Source organism: Talpa europaea (genome assembly GCF_964194135.1).
Source record: "Talpa europaea genome assembly, chromosome: 6".
NCBI classification, from domain to species: Eukaryota; Metazoa; Chordata; class Mammalia; order Eulipotyphla; family Talpidae; genus Talpa; species Talpa europaea.
The window spans coordinates 16706312-16722840 of record NC_140072.1 but is presented as its reverse complement, the minus strand read 5'-3'; positions in this window follow the sequence as shown (position 1 = coordinate 16722840).

Here is a 16529-nt window from a genome sequence, read left to right as displayed (position 1 = left end):
GTCTCCCACTTTTAGTTCAAAAGTGCCAGTGGTGCTTGGGGCAGGCTGTGCCAGCTCCTGAGAGGCGAGTGTGAGCATCTCCCCCTACCTTCATGGTCAGCGAATCCCTTCAGATGATTTCCCCCACTGCCTGAAGGTAGGCCATTCCTGTTGGTCTGATTTGGTTGGTTATTTGGAGTGGGGAGGGGGTCTGGGGATGTGACTGCCATAGATTTATATGGAAAAGTTTTTGAGCAGACTCAAAAATCCACCTGTCAAGTCATCCCAAATAGGAACATACCAAACAGGAACATTCTAGGGAATGTTTTAGGGAAAACCCTGTAGCTTGAAATCATTTAGGGTAAAATCAGACAACACTGAAAATCAGGGGTCCCCATCCCTTTTGCCACTCAGAACTAATAAGCATCTACCAGCACACCACTGGGAATAGCCCAATGATTTCTAAAATAAGAGCTGAAGACAATGTCATGGCCCTTGAGATCACAGTGATGCATAATAACTATCTCCCCAAACCCTTCAAGTGCCCCCATGTGGCAGCAGAAATCTTGAGAGCGAACACTGATTTCGTGCTTGTTAAGTGCCAGGCTCTTACTCTGTGCTTAATGTATTTTCTAATTTATTCCTAGTCACAACCCTTTTCTATGGATGAGAAGTGAAATAAATTGCTCGACCAGGTGGTGGAATTGGGATCAAATCTAGGTTTGCCTGAACTTCTTAAGCATGGTGCCCCTGGTGGAGGATAAGAATAGAAAAACTGGAAAGGAGATACAAGGACAAGACCCTAACTCACACAGGGAGGTAGGGGTAGAAGGGATTAGCATAATCCATTAACCCAGTTATAGAAACCAAGACCCTTAGGCATCAACGCCCAGATCAGGAGGTGCAACACCCAGAAACCATCAGACTGCTATAGGGAGTGTCAGGGGCACAAAACATCCACCCACAAAGATGAGCCCCTCCCTGAAGAGGGCCTAGGGCAGCCCTCACAACCAGGCAGCACTCCCACTGCCCACCTGTGACTATGCAGGTGCTTCCTTTCACCAACTCTCCCTCTGCAGGGCAGCAGCTTCCTGCCTGCCCGTGGCTTGTCCATGCCAGGGGTTTTTCCTCGCTGACCTTCCTCAGCGGAGGCCGCCCTCCTTAAGGCCGCCACCTGCAAGCACACAGGCCTCTCTCAGCAAACCTGTCTCTTTCGGGGCCACTATTCCTGCCCACTTGTGTCGATGCAAGTGTCTTTTACTGTCCTATCCCTTTTCTACTAAACCTGCTCTTAAATATCACTACTTTCTCTGCCTCGTGGAGAAACTCGCCACGTACTGCCAAAACGGGAGCTCTGGCAAAACCTTCCCCAGAATGAACCCAAAGTCCCCCACACTCTACAAAGCTCCATCACCCCCATCTTAGTTACTATTATTATTTCATAAGTAGAATAGATTTTCCACCCCTCCTTCTCCCAATCTTGTAAACAGACAGTGGAATTATAACTAAAATCAATCAAGACTACTAATTTTTAACACTCAATGAATATTTTAAGGGCCATCTCAAATCTCAATAAAACTCCAAAACCTATTAGACCATTGAAGCAATTTATAATCATGGGCTATAAAGAATGTCAGAATTAATATTCTGCTCTTCTATTTCAACCATTGGAGATATCTTACATGATAATTGGCTCTTAGCAGTCACAATCTAATTTAATTTATTTATGAATACCTTGTATTCATATTTCATGGATATTGTTTTAATTATTAAATCACTACATCTTGGAAAGAAATGTAATTTTGTTATAAAGCAAATGTTCTTCATGTCAACATCTGTAATTCCATTTTAAAAGTGTATGAGGATAAAAAGGTTGCTTGGGTTTCAGGGACAAGATTTGACATATTTTGCTGGAAAACATTTTGTCAGAAATTAAATATCAAGCACATAGAACTATTTAGAGATCTAAACTAATTATCCTGATAATTAAGATTAAAAAATAAAAATACCCCACCTGCTAATGTCTTAACCTATTGTGTCCAGAATTAATATCCTATTTCCAAGAAATGGGCTAAGTGGAATTGTTGAGGGGAAAGGATGCTCTGAATAAACTCGACAAACACAGGTTTTATGGACCCCACCCCCACCGCAGACCAAAGAGACCCAAGACACCAGGGACTACAAATCCTGTAATGTCATCACCATGGAAGGCAGGATTGCTGGGAATTGAGGGTGGGGTTAAGCAGCCAGGCTCGGTATATAACCAGACATGTCAGCCTTGGTGGGGTGGGGGGGTGGTTTTTCACGGGTTTTCAGAGTGCTATTGGGGTCCCAGCTCAGCAGAACTGGTAGGACGCATTCACCAATTTATCTCTCCTTTCTCTCTGAATTACTCCTTTCTTCATTTCCCTTTTTTGTAAATAAACCCTTTATTAACTTTTTTGTGTGCCTGCAGTTGAGTCTCATTATAAAAGTCCCTTTTAAGCATGCAGGTGAGGACCACAGTCAAGTCAACCCATTTCACGTCGGGGTTACCCTGTAACAGAACTAGGTACTTAGTGAGAAGGGCAGTAGCACTGGGTGCATGGATCCTGGATAGGGAGTTGGTAGCAGGGACCTGGCTACAAATCTCAGATCTACCAAATCCCATCTTTATAACATGGGCGGGTCACTGAACTCACTCTGCACACTTTTAAAACTCACTCTCCCACTTTTAAAATGGGCTCAACAACACCCACGAAGCATCAGAGCTATGTGAGGCTAGGAATGGCTCTACATTTGTGTACAGAATAGAAGTGCAGGTCCTTTGCTCAAAAGCTGTTGAAAAGTTCAAGACAACAGCAGACACTAAATCAAGTCTGAGCCCTTCCCAACACAGAGTCCTGTGAACACACCCACCATGCTGGCTGGTAAGGGTCACATTAAACGCCACGTGTAAACTGTGCCGCACTTGGGAGACGCCTGAAGAATGACTGTGCTTTGCCTCAGTTTACCACCTCATTTTCACACTGTGTTGAAAATAAATCTATGTCCCTTTTTGTGTTTGTTTTGTTCTTTAACATAGGTGCAGCCTGGGCCTCCCTGGTGGCACAAGGGGTTAAGACGCAACCTACGAAACTGTCTGCAACCTCTGCAGCACGAGTTCAATCCCCGGCTGGCTGAGGGGCTGCCCGCATGGCTCAGCAGACCTTTCCTGACTCGCCCGCTGCTCCCCTCAGCAGTGTATTTCAGTAGATCTGCCTATTCTGATCCCCACTCTCTCTGGTGAATCCTCTCACTCCCCCACCCCCAGCACCTCTGGCCTGTACCCCAGCTCTTGTATGCATAAATAAATAAATCTTAAAAGTGACATTAAAAAAAAAAAAACCCATAGGTGCAGCCAATCTTCACAGAATGTTTGTAAAAATCCAGCAGTGAGAACCTTTAAGGGCGCTGGGCACCTCCTCCAGGGCTCATGTGTCCACCCCCCCTGGGGTTGTGGTCAATTTTTGGAGGAGGAATAGAAAATGCAGGATTCTGTTTCCTAGCGGAGTCTTGAAACCGTAAATTTAATCTCATTTTGCTCTGCACTACATTGAATTAAACTCCTAATTCTAATTTCACCAAATAGGGTTACCGGGAAGACAGGAAGTGGAGCTTGATAACTGAGTTCCACTGTTCAGAAGGAGTCAGGAGAGAACAGAAAATCAATTTCCTGACTGGGGAGAAGCAGAAGCAGGCGACTTTTTTGCCAGCAGCTCCCTTCCGTGCAAGGCTGCAAACTTTTTGACCGGCGTCTCAAGTAGAGGTGGGTGGGCCACCACGGTTTTCTAAATATTTTTCTTTTGTGGGTTCTCTTCAGCTCAGGCTGAGGGGGCCTCTTCTGATTGTCATTGTTCAGTAAGATGTTTCAGTAAGAAAACCTGAGTAGACTAGCGATTGGGAAGGTGAGTGTCCCTGGGGTAGGGGGTAGGAATCTCACCTAGAGATTCCAGAGAATTCCTGTATGGATCACTTCTCTCATAATGGGGTAGCAGGGTCTTTCTCTTCAAAGCCTACCACTTTCTCATAGCTCCCCACTTTCTTCCCTGGGCCAGAAATCACCCCCAACTTCTCAGATGGTTTCAGGGCACTTTTCATTCTGCACACGGCTATGCCTTTTTGTTTTTAAGTCCTTAACATCACTGAGTATGACGTAGAAGCCCTCACTGTTTCCAACACCCTCTCCAGCTGGCAGAGCTTGGTCCCCACTTGATTCGGTGTGCTTAGAAGTGGGAGCTGGGGGTGAGGATTGTTTTGTAAAGTATTTTTACACCCGGTACCCTCCGGGAGATAGCTTACTCCTTCCACGCCTCCACAGCACCCAGCCCGGGGCCTTCCTTGTGGTAGGTGCTTGCGATTGTGACGAATGAATATATTCCTACCACACCCTTTCTCTTACCTACTTCGTTTTATCATGCCATTTAGACCATACACCCCTTGAAGTATTCATACACCCCTTGAAGTATTCATTCGCCCCTTGAAGTATTTATAAAAATATTCATACCTGCTACCTGACAGTAAAATTTAGAAAACAAATGGAATGACGTGATTAACCCCAACAAACACTAAAACACACTCTCCCACAATAAGAACGTGCTGTACCTCGGGAGTGGAAGGGGCTCAGCCTGCACACCCAGGAGGGTCCTGAAAGTGCCTGTTGATTGGATGGTCCAGCGTTTCCTCCCGCCCAACGTGGGCACCACTATGCTGGAGGGAGGGACAGGACCAGACAGACCAGAAAATGCTCCAATGCCGCCCCTGCTGCCCACATGTTAGATTGCATGATTTTGCAGGGAATTCCAATTCATTGTTTCTCACTTTTTTTTTTTTTAAGATTTATATATTTACGCGTACAAGAGCTGGGATACAGGCCAGAGATGTGGGGGGTGAGAGGATTCACCAGAGACAGAGTAGGGAGCAGAACAGGCAGATTGACCGAAGGGAGGGGAGCAGCGGGCGAGTCAGGAGAGGTCTGCTGCACCATGTGGGTATCTCCCTGGTCGGGGATCGAACTCATGCTGGAGAGGCTGTGGGTTGCTTCACAGTGTGGGGCTTAACCCCTTGCACCACCGGGGAGTCCCATTGTTTCTCACTTCTTTAAAGAAGCGTTGTGTTAGTTGACTGTTGCTATGTAACAAATGAGTAGTTTAAGACCACGATACAAATGTACTATCTGCTCCCGTGTCTAGGGGTCAGGAATCTCGGTTACCTGGGCAGTTGTGGCTCTACCACAAGGTCGCCGTGAGATGCAGCCATCTTGGGGCATGTCTGGGGCTGGGGGAATCCCCTGGAGAGGTGGTGCGCTGTGTGTCGACAGGAGGCCTTGGCACCTGTGCATAGAGAAGGCATGGCATAGGGCTGACCGCCCCCAGAGCGAGTGACTCACTGAGTTCAAGTGGAAGCTGCAATGGCTTTAGAAATCAGTCACGTGTACCTTTTCACAAGCCAGCTGTGATTCATTGTGGGAAGCATGGATTCCAGAAGGTGAGGCTCCCTGAGCATCATCGTGGTGAATCCTGGGGCTAGTTAGAGATAATTAGGCAGCCTCAAGGACAGTGTAGGGACTTCAGGAGAGTGAAGGAAGGCTCCAGAGATAAGGGCAACAAATTCCAAAGGGGACTAATCAAACACCCCAGGACTTAAGACATTAGGGACTTACTTTATGACCTTAGGGTCAATAAGACATTTCAAATAGAGGACAATGAAGAAAAAAGATAAGGGCTGGGACACAGAGACTTAGTTCTAGGCACAGAGACATTTAGGCAGTGAGTGAGAACTAACTAATCACAAAGAGACTGGTGGAGCTTTGGAATAATTAGGGAAAGAAGGTCTATATTTCCTGAGACACGACTCCACATGGGCTTCCTTGCCCCTCCCTAGCCTGGTTGTCCCACTTTATTTCTGTTCTTTTCTCCTCAATAAACTTTTTCTAAACAAACCTGCCTCTTCTCGCTTGCTTGCCTGAGAGTCTGTCTGCAAAGTTCCTGCTGTGGCTTTGTGAGACACCAATCCTTGGGGGTCTAGTGGCTGGGACTCAGCGCTGCCACTGCAGCCTGGGATCCGTTCCTGGCTGGGAGACTAGGCCTGAAAACCTACAATTCCAGTATCAGTGGCGGCTGGTTACAAGCGCTATGTGGTAGGTAGTCTACAAATATATAACAGCAAGAATCACACATGCAATTGATGATTATTTCACACTTAACTGTCCCTGAGTTAACTGTGTTTGAAACAACCCTGCAAGTTTGGTCCCATGGAAGAGGTTAGGAAATCAGACTTTGGGGAGGTTACATACTGAGGTCACCCAGTGTAGTGAGCAGGAAGGGCCACAGTACAGGTTTTCTATGATTCTATGCAGACAGGGTAAAGGAGAAGAGAGTCCTGGAGCCCTCAGTGGCATTTGTAGGCTTTTATTGGGATTTACCAGGTACACAGAAGGCAGGGATACTGGGGGGCTGGGAGGCCCCCCAGCCCCAAGTCTTTACTCTGGGCTCTCCGGCGTTCTCTTGTGGTCCTTGCTGCTCTGCTCTCTCATGGTTCTGCTGTTTCTTCTCTGCTTCTTCTGTTCTCCTCGTGGTTCTTCTGGCGTCCCTGTGACGCTGCCCTTCTAAGTCCAGCCTTAGCCCAGGTGAATCCCATCTACATGTGCCCACACCCTACTCCAGGTGCCCGGCATCAGGCATGCATTCAGGACCGCAAGGATCCATCATCATCCTAATGGTGGGAGGGCAGAAAAGCCTGATACATTTTACCTTACTCTACAGAGGTCAAGTAACATGGCCACAGTTATACTATAGTTAACGGCAGAGATGGGATTTAAGCAGGTGTGACATCAAAGCCCATTCTCTGGGCCTCCCCTGGTGGCGCAGCATTTGAGCGCTGGGCTGCCCGCAGCCTCTGCAGCACCAGTTTGTTCCCCAGCCGCCGAGGGTCCCACCAAAAAAAAAAAAAAAAATTCTCTGTCCACCCCACCAAGGAGATGGGAAAGGAGAGAAAAACATAAAACATAAAGAACAGGGTAGCCAACCCATCCAGGCCTTTGTGCCACTCAGAAAGGACGCCCCCTTGTGGGGAACTGTAGTTCTGCAGGGTTTTGGGCTTTGCAAGCTCATTCCCCCAGTTTCCTCCTGGTTAGGGCAAAATCTCACCATGGCAGGTGAGTAACAAGGCAGGCAAGCTGGAAAGGAGTGGCCATAAGTTTAAGAGGATGATTAGAGGGGAGAAAAGAGAAAGAGGAAAAAGGAGGAGAGACGGTAAATGAAGAGTCAAAAACAAATGACAAAAGAAACACAGGACAGGAGGGTGGTGGTGTCGTTTTGAGAGATGCGGGGGTCAGTGAGTGAGATCCTGGGGTTACCTCTGAAAAAAGCTTCGGCAGCATTCCCCTTTCAGCAGCACATGGCAAGTCTACCCAGGAGATGAAGATGTTTGCAGAGACACAGGCAGGTGAAGGTTACATATTAAAGGGGCAGGTTTATTAGGAAGAGAAAGAAAAAGAGAGGCACCCGCATAGTCACAGGTGGGCAGGAGAGATGCCTCTCCAGAGCAGAAATTGTCCTGATAGCCTGTTCTTTTTGAGGGGAGTTCATTCCTTCGTGGAATTATCTATTGTTAAATTACTTATGTCTAGGGTGTGACTAGGTTGATTTGTAAGTTCTCTACAATGGCCCTCAATCTCCATATCGGCTCCTCCGGATACTTTCCAGAGCTCCTGATACTTGCTGTAGCAGTTGTCACTTAAGGATTTTTCATTTCTATAGGGGGTTTAGCATCTATGTTAGTCATTTCTACCCCCACCAGTTTCTGGTCTTGTGATGCCTCCTTCACACATTTTCTACTCAGCCTCCATTCGGTGGGGTCCTCCCTGTGTCCCCTTGGGGTCTTCTCTGCATGGCCAGGAGTCCCCAGGCGAGCGAGCAGGAGGTGGGAACTGCCTCAGGCCCCAGTTAAGGCTCCTTCACACTCCCTTCCCCTATGGGTGCTAGTCTGGGGAGGGGAGAGGAGAAAAGACATCCTGGCACGTGGCTGGCCAAAAGACAACCTAATTTCAGGTGAAAGGGGGCCGGTTTAATTGGCATCTCAATGTTGATTGTCAGTGGCCGATGATGATTTTAATGTCTGCCTGCCTGCCCTTGTGTTTGAATTTGTCAGGTTTAACTTTCACACCAGGATATGGAGTCAGAAACCATCTGGAGGAACTGATAATGTGGAGTGAGTATGAAGAGCTAGGAGACTCAGAGGCAGAAAGATCTGACTCCTCCTTTTACCAGCAGCTGTGATGCAACCCCACCCCCACCCAGTAGCCTCAAGTGCTTGCGCCTCAAGCAAGCTTCCCCTGGCCTGCCCTTCCTGTGCCTTCTGTGTGCTCCCTGAGGCCAATTCCCACAGGAGGGTGAAGCAGAAAAATCACTTTTTTTTCTGCCTCCAGCCTAACCTCACTCCAATAAAATCTGTCACCAATTGGCCTTCTGAAAAATAAATGTTTATTTCTCTCTTCTATTCAAAGTTGTTCATTAGTTTCCATCTCCCAATAGCATAACATTCAATCAGGTCCTATGGATTTGGTATTCTTCACTTTCTTCTCCCAATTCAACTTAAAGGATACTTTGCCTGGGATTTTTCTTGTGTAAGGTGAGCTGAGCCTTGGCCCACTACCTCTCACCTTTGTGAAGTCCTCCACTTGGCATGGCTATAAGAGAGCAGCCAACAGTCTGACTTATTACCACGTGCCCTGGAAACACTTATATTTGCAAGTGGAAGACAGGTGATGTTTCTTTTACAATGTAAAGTTAATCCTGTTACATGGCACAAAGGAGACTTGGACACCAGGGCTAACAAGAAGCAGTTTTACTGCACGGTGCTGACTCAGCAGATTCACATCCCAAGGCTCAGCCCCCTTTGTAGGAAGTCAGGGGCTCATACACATTTTCAGTTTCTACAAGGTTCTGGTGGGTTTGCATTGGCAGTTGTACATGGTCAGATGTGATGTAGCTACATACCAAGAGGTGTTTGGTTTCATACCAAGGATTGAGTAAAGGGGTCAGTAGTCATGGGACCCCCCAGGTCCATTCTGCCTCACAGCAGTACATAGTCTAACATGAAGCAAGATTCATACCAGGGACTAAGTTGCATACCAGGAACTGAGCAAAAGGTTGTTACTAAGCTCTCCAAGCTGCTTTATCTCAGGTCACCATGCTTCAATTCACTTTCAAAATCCACTGCACATAGAAAGATGACTTATTTTCTGGAAGGTTTGTTCTTTTCTAACTTAGAAATTAATCAATTGCTGGAAGAACAAAGTCCTTTTATTCTGCTTCACTAGCTTCTGCACTGCTATGTCATAGGCCTTTTATTTTCCGCAGCAGGAATATACTCAGTTTTGATAACAATGCTTTGTATCACTACTGGGCTTCCTATTCTGGACTTCCTTACTATGGCTGCTGGGAAGAGGTGCCTAGCACCTCATACTAAGAGCTGATAATTATTAGTACGCTGCCTGCAGGCAGGTAACAGCCCTGCAGATGTTGCTGAAAGGATAATAAATGAATAAGCACTTTGTTGCAAATGGAAGGAGCCTATGCTGGTTAAATAATTCATTGAACCTCACTCAAGTTATAGGAATATATTCTATTTTTGGAATACTGTATGGCTTATAAAGCATTTTTCATGCATTGTCTAGAAATTATTTTCTGTATTTTAAAGTTTAGGAATAAGGCTTCAAGAGGTTAACTAGCTTCAAAGTCACACTATGACAATTTTCTGTGACCTCAGCTTATTTTCAAAATAAAAGCAAGTATTAAAGTTGTTGAAAAAAATTTTTAGTTCATGTAAGCTACAGCTTCAGATACTAAAACATGTTAGAAGAAAATCACTTAATGAAAACCATGAACAGTGCTGTTTTTTGTATACTAGAGCTTGCAGAGTACTTTCTCAAATATGATGTCATATGACCCCCACAACTGTAATCCCGTAAGAGTAAAATGTTTCACTTCAGGTCAGCCACTATAGGAAGGGGAACAGACAACCCCAGATGTCCTTTTCCAAAAGATGTCTCGACAGAATTTCTTGTGTACTGATGCCATCTAGTGGTTCTTTTTGGTAGCGTTGGCTTCTTCTGTCTTAAAAAAAAACTCGTCAGTGTAAACTTCAACAGGACCACTCAAATGTTTTAGGCCTTGTTACTCAAGTCCTTAAAAATACCAACCCTTCCCCGCCCCAACCTTTGAAACTCAGCTTCTAAGCACCATTCTCTAAAATTTACTTAGGAAAGGGATTAAAATTCATTTTACTCCTTTTGCCATATTGGCAGGTTTTAGAAGGGCCTCTGGGCAACTTCCAGTTAACTGATAACCTGGGGGAAAGATGGCTTAGTAGGGGAGAAAGAATCATGAATTCTCATGGTTCATAGTATTAAGCCTCCACTTTGCCCATCAGCCCCTGGAAGGGCCATGGGTTAGAGAGGGTTAAGCTAAGAAGGTAACTTATGGCTCACCCCAGGGTGCCTCAACAGCTGGATGAAATTCTGGGGAATAGCAGGAGCCAAGCTCCAACTGACTGGCACAGCAGTGGGGTTTCTCAAACTATTTACACCCCTCCCTGAAAACTTCTGGCTCATCCTGACAAACACAAATACCACCATTTTGAAAGCTGGGCTTTAGTTTTAGATTTTTAAAAATTATTCAGTGGAATTTGTCTTAGTACTTTAAATCCAGAGTGGACACCAGAGCTAACAAGGAGCAGGTTTAATGCACCGGCGCTGACTCAGCAGGCTCGCATTCCCAAGGCTGAACCCCCTTTGTGGGAAGTCAGGGGCAGTTTCTACAAGGTTCCAGGTGGCTTTGCCTTGGCAGCTGTACATGGTCAGATATGATGTGGCTACATACCAAGACGTGAGTCGTATAATTGCATACCAAGGAGTAGAGGGTCAGTAGTCATTGGACCCCCTCAGGTCCATCCTGCCTCACGGTGGCACATGTTCTAACAAGCAAGATTCTTATCAGGGACTAAGTTGCATACTGGGAACTGAACAAAAGGTTGTTACTAAGCTCCCCAGGCTGCTTATCTCAGGTCACCATGCTTCACCACCAGCACAGAATTCCTTAACAACCCGGTTAACACGATGGTATGAAATTGCCTGCCACAAACACAAAAGAAAATTTGGCTTAAAATGTAACTAGTCAATATGCATTAGTGGAAATTCTTGCAGGATTCTTAAAAGTTAACTGATTGGGATAAAAGTACCAGTAAGGGGGGAAATGGAGACATTAACTTTTCTTTCTTTTCATTGTGGCTTACTTGTCCCTAGGTGAAAAACAGGAGCTTTGATGATTTTTGAGAGCAAAGTAAATTGTCAATTTAGTAGCTTGTGAAAGATGGCTTATGCTCAAATGTCAAGATGGTAATATTTGGGCCTCCCTGGTGGCGCAAGGGGTTAAGCATGGCACTATGAAGCAATCCGCAGCCTCTTCAGCCGGGAAGGGAGCAACCCACGTGGCACAGCAGACCTCTCTTGCCTCGCCCGCTGCTCCCCTCAGCAGTGTATTTCAGTCAGTCTGCCTGTTCTGTTCCCCACTCTGTCTCTGGTGAATCCTCTCACCCCCTGCACCTCTGGCCTATACCTTAGCTCTTGTATGCATAAATAAATCAATCTTTTTTTCAAAATAAAAGGGGGTAATATTTGATAAAAAGATTTCATGCCCTAATTTGCTTATAGGTTTAGCAGTACACATCAAAACCAGGAAGAATTTAAAAAACTTTGAAAACATTCTGGTCATTCTGTTTAGAGCAAAATGATTCAATTGTGAAGGGCTGAGAACAAGTAGTTATCCCATACATTGCATAATACTCATCAAAAAGCTTATGTAAATATTTCACAATTTTTGCTAGAACCAACTAAGGATTGTTTTTACTATTTATATTTAAGAAAACCACATTTCAGAGGCCAAGAGGCTTTCTATTCAACAGCCACTTAATCTGAATCAGCATTAGACTAATGATCTTTTCTAAAACTGGATGCATCTTTCCCAGATTTTTCCTCTCCTTAAAATGTTTACCTAATTGTTGGATTTTTGTTTTGTTTTTTTTTTTTTTTTAAAGATTTATTTATTTATTTATTTATTTATACAAGCACTGGGTACAGAGCACGGGAGGGTGAGAGAATTCACCAGAGCCAGAGCGGGGAGCAGAGCAGGCAGAAGTGTTAGGGGGAAGTGATGTCCTGAGTTAATCCCATACAGGCTTTGTGGACTCCACCCCCACTCCAGACTAAAGCCATCAAGACTCTGGGAAAGACAAATCCCATCACCACCAAGGGAGGGTGGCTGGGACCTAAGGGTGGAGTTGGGCAGTCAGGTTGGATATAAAAAACCAAACACGTGGGCCTTGGGCTCTCTGGCTCGCGATTGCTCACCTCCCGGCTTTACCGCTCCTGGCTGGCGGCCAGCTCTCAGAGCGCCATTTTGGGATTCCTAATCGGCGGATTGGGTAGGACTTATTTAAAACTTTGTCTCCCGCTTTTCTCCCATAGCTGTACATTTCCTCATTTCCCCTTCCCTTGTAAATAAACCTTTTATTAACCTTTCACGTGTGCCTGCAGTAGAGCATTAATAAGTCCTTTTAAGCACGCGGGTGAGGACCCACAGTCAGGCACCCCGTTTTGTATCGGGGTTGCTCAACAACAGAAGGACCGAAGTACACTGCTGAGGGGAGCAGCGGGCGGCAGGAGGGGTCTGCGCGTCACATGGGACCCTCCTCCGGTGGCCTGGGGAGCAGCCGGGGATCGAACCGGTGCTGCAGAGGCTGCGGGCAGCTTCGCAACCCAACGCTCAACCGCTGCGCCACCGGGGAGGCCCTGGATTTTTGTTTTTAAGCAGGTAGAAAAACATGTTTCTTTTTATTCACACCACTAAGGCCTTGAGTGTCTTATGACAATCACCTGCTTTTACCAAGTGATAATGCAACAGGGTGGTCCCCAGGAAAGGGGGAGGTTCCCTGCCCCACCCAAGGGAGGGTGGAGCTGAGCAGGAAGAGAAGAAGCTGCAGAAGAGACTGAGGAAGGAAGCAGGATGGAGCCAGGAGACCTGGAGGAGGCAGGATGGAACCTAGAGACACGTGAAGAAGCTGCGCTTGTCTTTTGGTCGTGGACAGGGTGACACAGATGTGGGTGAGACCCATGGGGAGGTGACAATGGCAGCTTTTATTTTGATGTTGATTTTGCTCTTTTCCTTCCGGGCTTGTCTGGTTGTTTCTGACCCTTTTCTGTGGGTCCCCACTGAAAGATGCTTTAGACTTGTGGCAGGCTTTGGGGCCTTGCTCTGGGCCGATCCCATATGGATGGACTTTTACCCACGAGGGGACGGGTAACTTTGGGTGCTTCATTTAGAAACTAGACTCTTTGCCTTACCTGTATTGTTTCCTAGTTTTATTAAAGTTCCTTCCCATTAAAGTCTCATATGTTTTGTGTTGATGCGGCGGATGGCAGAACCCATTTAGAATAGGCAGGTTTGCGGGGCTTGGGCTGCTCCTCTCCCTGTCCTATAACAATAACATAACCAAGGCATTGACTTTGAATAACCATTTGATTAGTGTTTCTCATATATTAGCAGAAAAATTATTTTTGCATTTGGCAAAAAAAAAGAAAATTGGTTTCTTGGCTCTACCTGAGAGAGATCAATTCAATATTGGGGAGAAAAGTAGTAGATTAAGATTTAAAAAAACCCAAATTTGAAAAGTGATGTCCAGGATCACAAACCTTTTTTTTAACCATTTTATTTTTAAAGATTTATTTATTTATGCATACAAGAGCTGGGGTACAGGCCAGAGGTTTGGGGGAGGGGGGTGAAAGGATTCGCCAGAGACAGAGTAGGGAACAGAACAGGCAGATTGACTGAAGTACACTGAGGGGAGCAGCGGGCGAGTGCGGGCGAGTCAGGAGAGGTCTGCTGCGCCATGTGGGTTGCTCGCTGGCCGGCCAGGGATCGAACTCGTGCTACATTTTAAAAGGACAGGTCAATTAGGAAAAGGAAAAAGACAAAGGTACCCGCATAGTCACATGCAGGCAAGAGGGCTGAGGCAAGACAGCTGATCACAAACCCTTAGTCGTGTGCTTTTGAAGGTATTTTATACTTTGATAGAAAAGTTTCAGTTTAAGAAGTCCTTCTGATTTCAAATATAGCATCCATACATTTCACACCTAATTTAGGATGACTATCCATCCTAATTTCTCCTTCGCTGTTTCATTTCTGTATCTTCATTTCAGTGCAATCTGGGAGTCTATTTAGTGTTGCAGATTAATTCACACCTTCCCTAGATCCAAAGTTTCATTTTATATAGGTTTATATAGGTTCTGGGGTTTAAAAGACATGCCAATAGTGCATATTTGTTTACACTGTGAGGTGTTTTTGCACCTGCTGGGGAAATGATCATAAATATGTTCCTATTGCACAATCAATAGTGGAATTCCACCCAATCCAAAACTAGCTGTGGACTGATTTAAGCCTGGGCTTGAGCCCAAACTCTGCATTTAACTATCCCACATGACTTCTAGGAATAGGTAGACTTAGAAAACAGGCTACTGCTGTTCGTCCCCTCCAATCCCTAAGTAGCAGCTCAGAATTGTAACTTAAATCACTACATAATTAACAAAAATGTAACCCAGAACATTCACTGTAGGGTCTCTTTAAATAAATGTCATTTACGAACAAAACAACATATGACTCATTGTCCTGGTCACATAACTAAAACTCAAAAAGGATTCTGAGGTCCTAGCCAAAGGGAAAAGCTTTATCTGTACACTCAGTAATCCACTAATTAGGCAGGATTGTCAAGTAGACTTGGTTAACCTTCCCATCCCCAAGCAAAATCATTCTCATAAGTGGTCTTCTATTTCAAATGAATAGTGTGTTTGCATCTCTGTAAACAATCTACTCTGACTGCATTTTCCATATTGCTTTTTGGAATAGTTTTTAAAAGGCATAGAGGATCACGCTGTTGTTGTAGTCATTTAAAACTTAGCCTAGCGATATGACAGTTGTCCATATATACCACACTACAGTTGTCTGACACAGTATCTTCTCAATGGCAGTTTTAGTATCTCCAGATGCAAATTAGATAGTTAAGCCAAATGCTACCTTACCACTGACAACTGAAGAAAGCTATAGCTATTCAAAGGTATGTGTGTTCATGTATAAAAATTAAAACAAGATGACCATTAGACAGGGATTAGTGGAAATAAGTAGCAGTATTGCACCAATGCAAGACAAAATATACTTTATTGTGACAGCAAACGCACATAGTGCTGTTGATAAGGCATGCTACTCGGATTCCGCATGTAGTCAAAGGCCGATATGGAAATGGGAATGAGTGTTGTTTCTCGATGCTTGAAGATTATGGGGAAGGAAAGAGAACTTGTGTCTACATATCTCAAACGCAGTATTATACACCTATTTAATCAGAGACCAATGCCTCTAACCAAGAGCCAAAAGGCAAATAAAAGAAACTTAATCTTAAATGTACTCAAAAGTCACTTCAAATATCAAAGACAAAGATTTTGCTAATTAAATTGAGGCAAATCTCCTTCCTGGACAAGGATCTAGATTGAGCAAATACCCATTCATTCATTTAAGTAATTAGCCAATTTTAACATCGGTTATTCTACCAAAAGCAAATACTAGAATACCTTGACATAGTTTAAGGAGACATTTACATTTTAATACTTCATAATGTAAATTTTGGGCTAAAATAACACCCTGAGTCAAATTTGATCCCTTTCCACTTGAAGGGACCAAGGATCGTTTCAATTTCAATAGCTGAACTTATGAGGGAATTTGAGAAAATAATGCTAATAAGAAAACTTGTCACTAATGAAACTATTACTCTACAGACTTGTCAAAATCAATGCAAAACTGAGGAGGAAAGGCTGAAAGGCTTTATAAAGCAGTACTGTTAGACAGGCACAGGCTACTTCTTTCCCTCCCCCCACCCATTCTTTTAAAACAAATGCCGTGAAATGCTTTCTGCATGGATGCATAGTGACATTCTGGTTCAACTGCCTTCTAAATGCAATACCATGGGTTTAAACAGTTTGCTTTAATTTAAACAAATATACACAATTTAGCTTATACACAGTCAATTTAGCTTAAGAAATAAAAAGAAACACTACTATGAAAGGTACTTGTCAAATACTTTTTTCATAGTTGTTTTTAAAAGCAACACAGGACCAAAAACATCCAACTATTACTTTATTTATATTACTATGCTTAAGTTACATGGAAAAGACAACCAAGCAGTTCTGCCCCACTTCAGGAAAAGCTTCCAAGCAACACCAATTAGGTGGTGACAGCTAACTAGGAACGGTGACATCTTTGGGTCAAGTCTGACAAGGAAGAATGGGCTCTGGTGCTACGGTTCTTCTCCAACAAGAATATGGCACAACGGCCAGCACAAGCCATACTAACACTGAACCTTTAGCGCTGGTCACAAATTCGGATCTTTTCTCTGAAACTAGCAAATCAAGTGAAATAACTGGGTTCAAA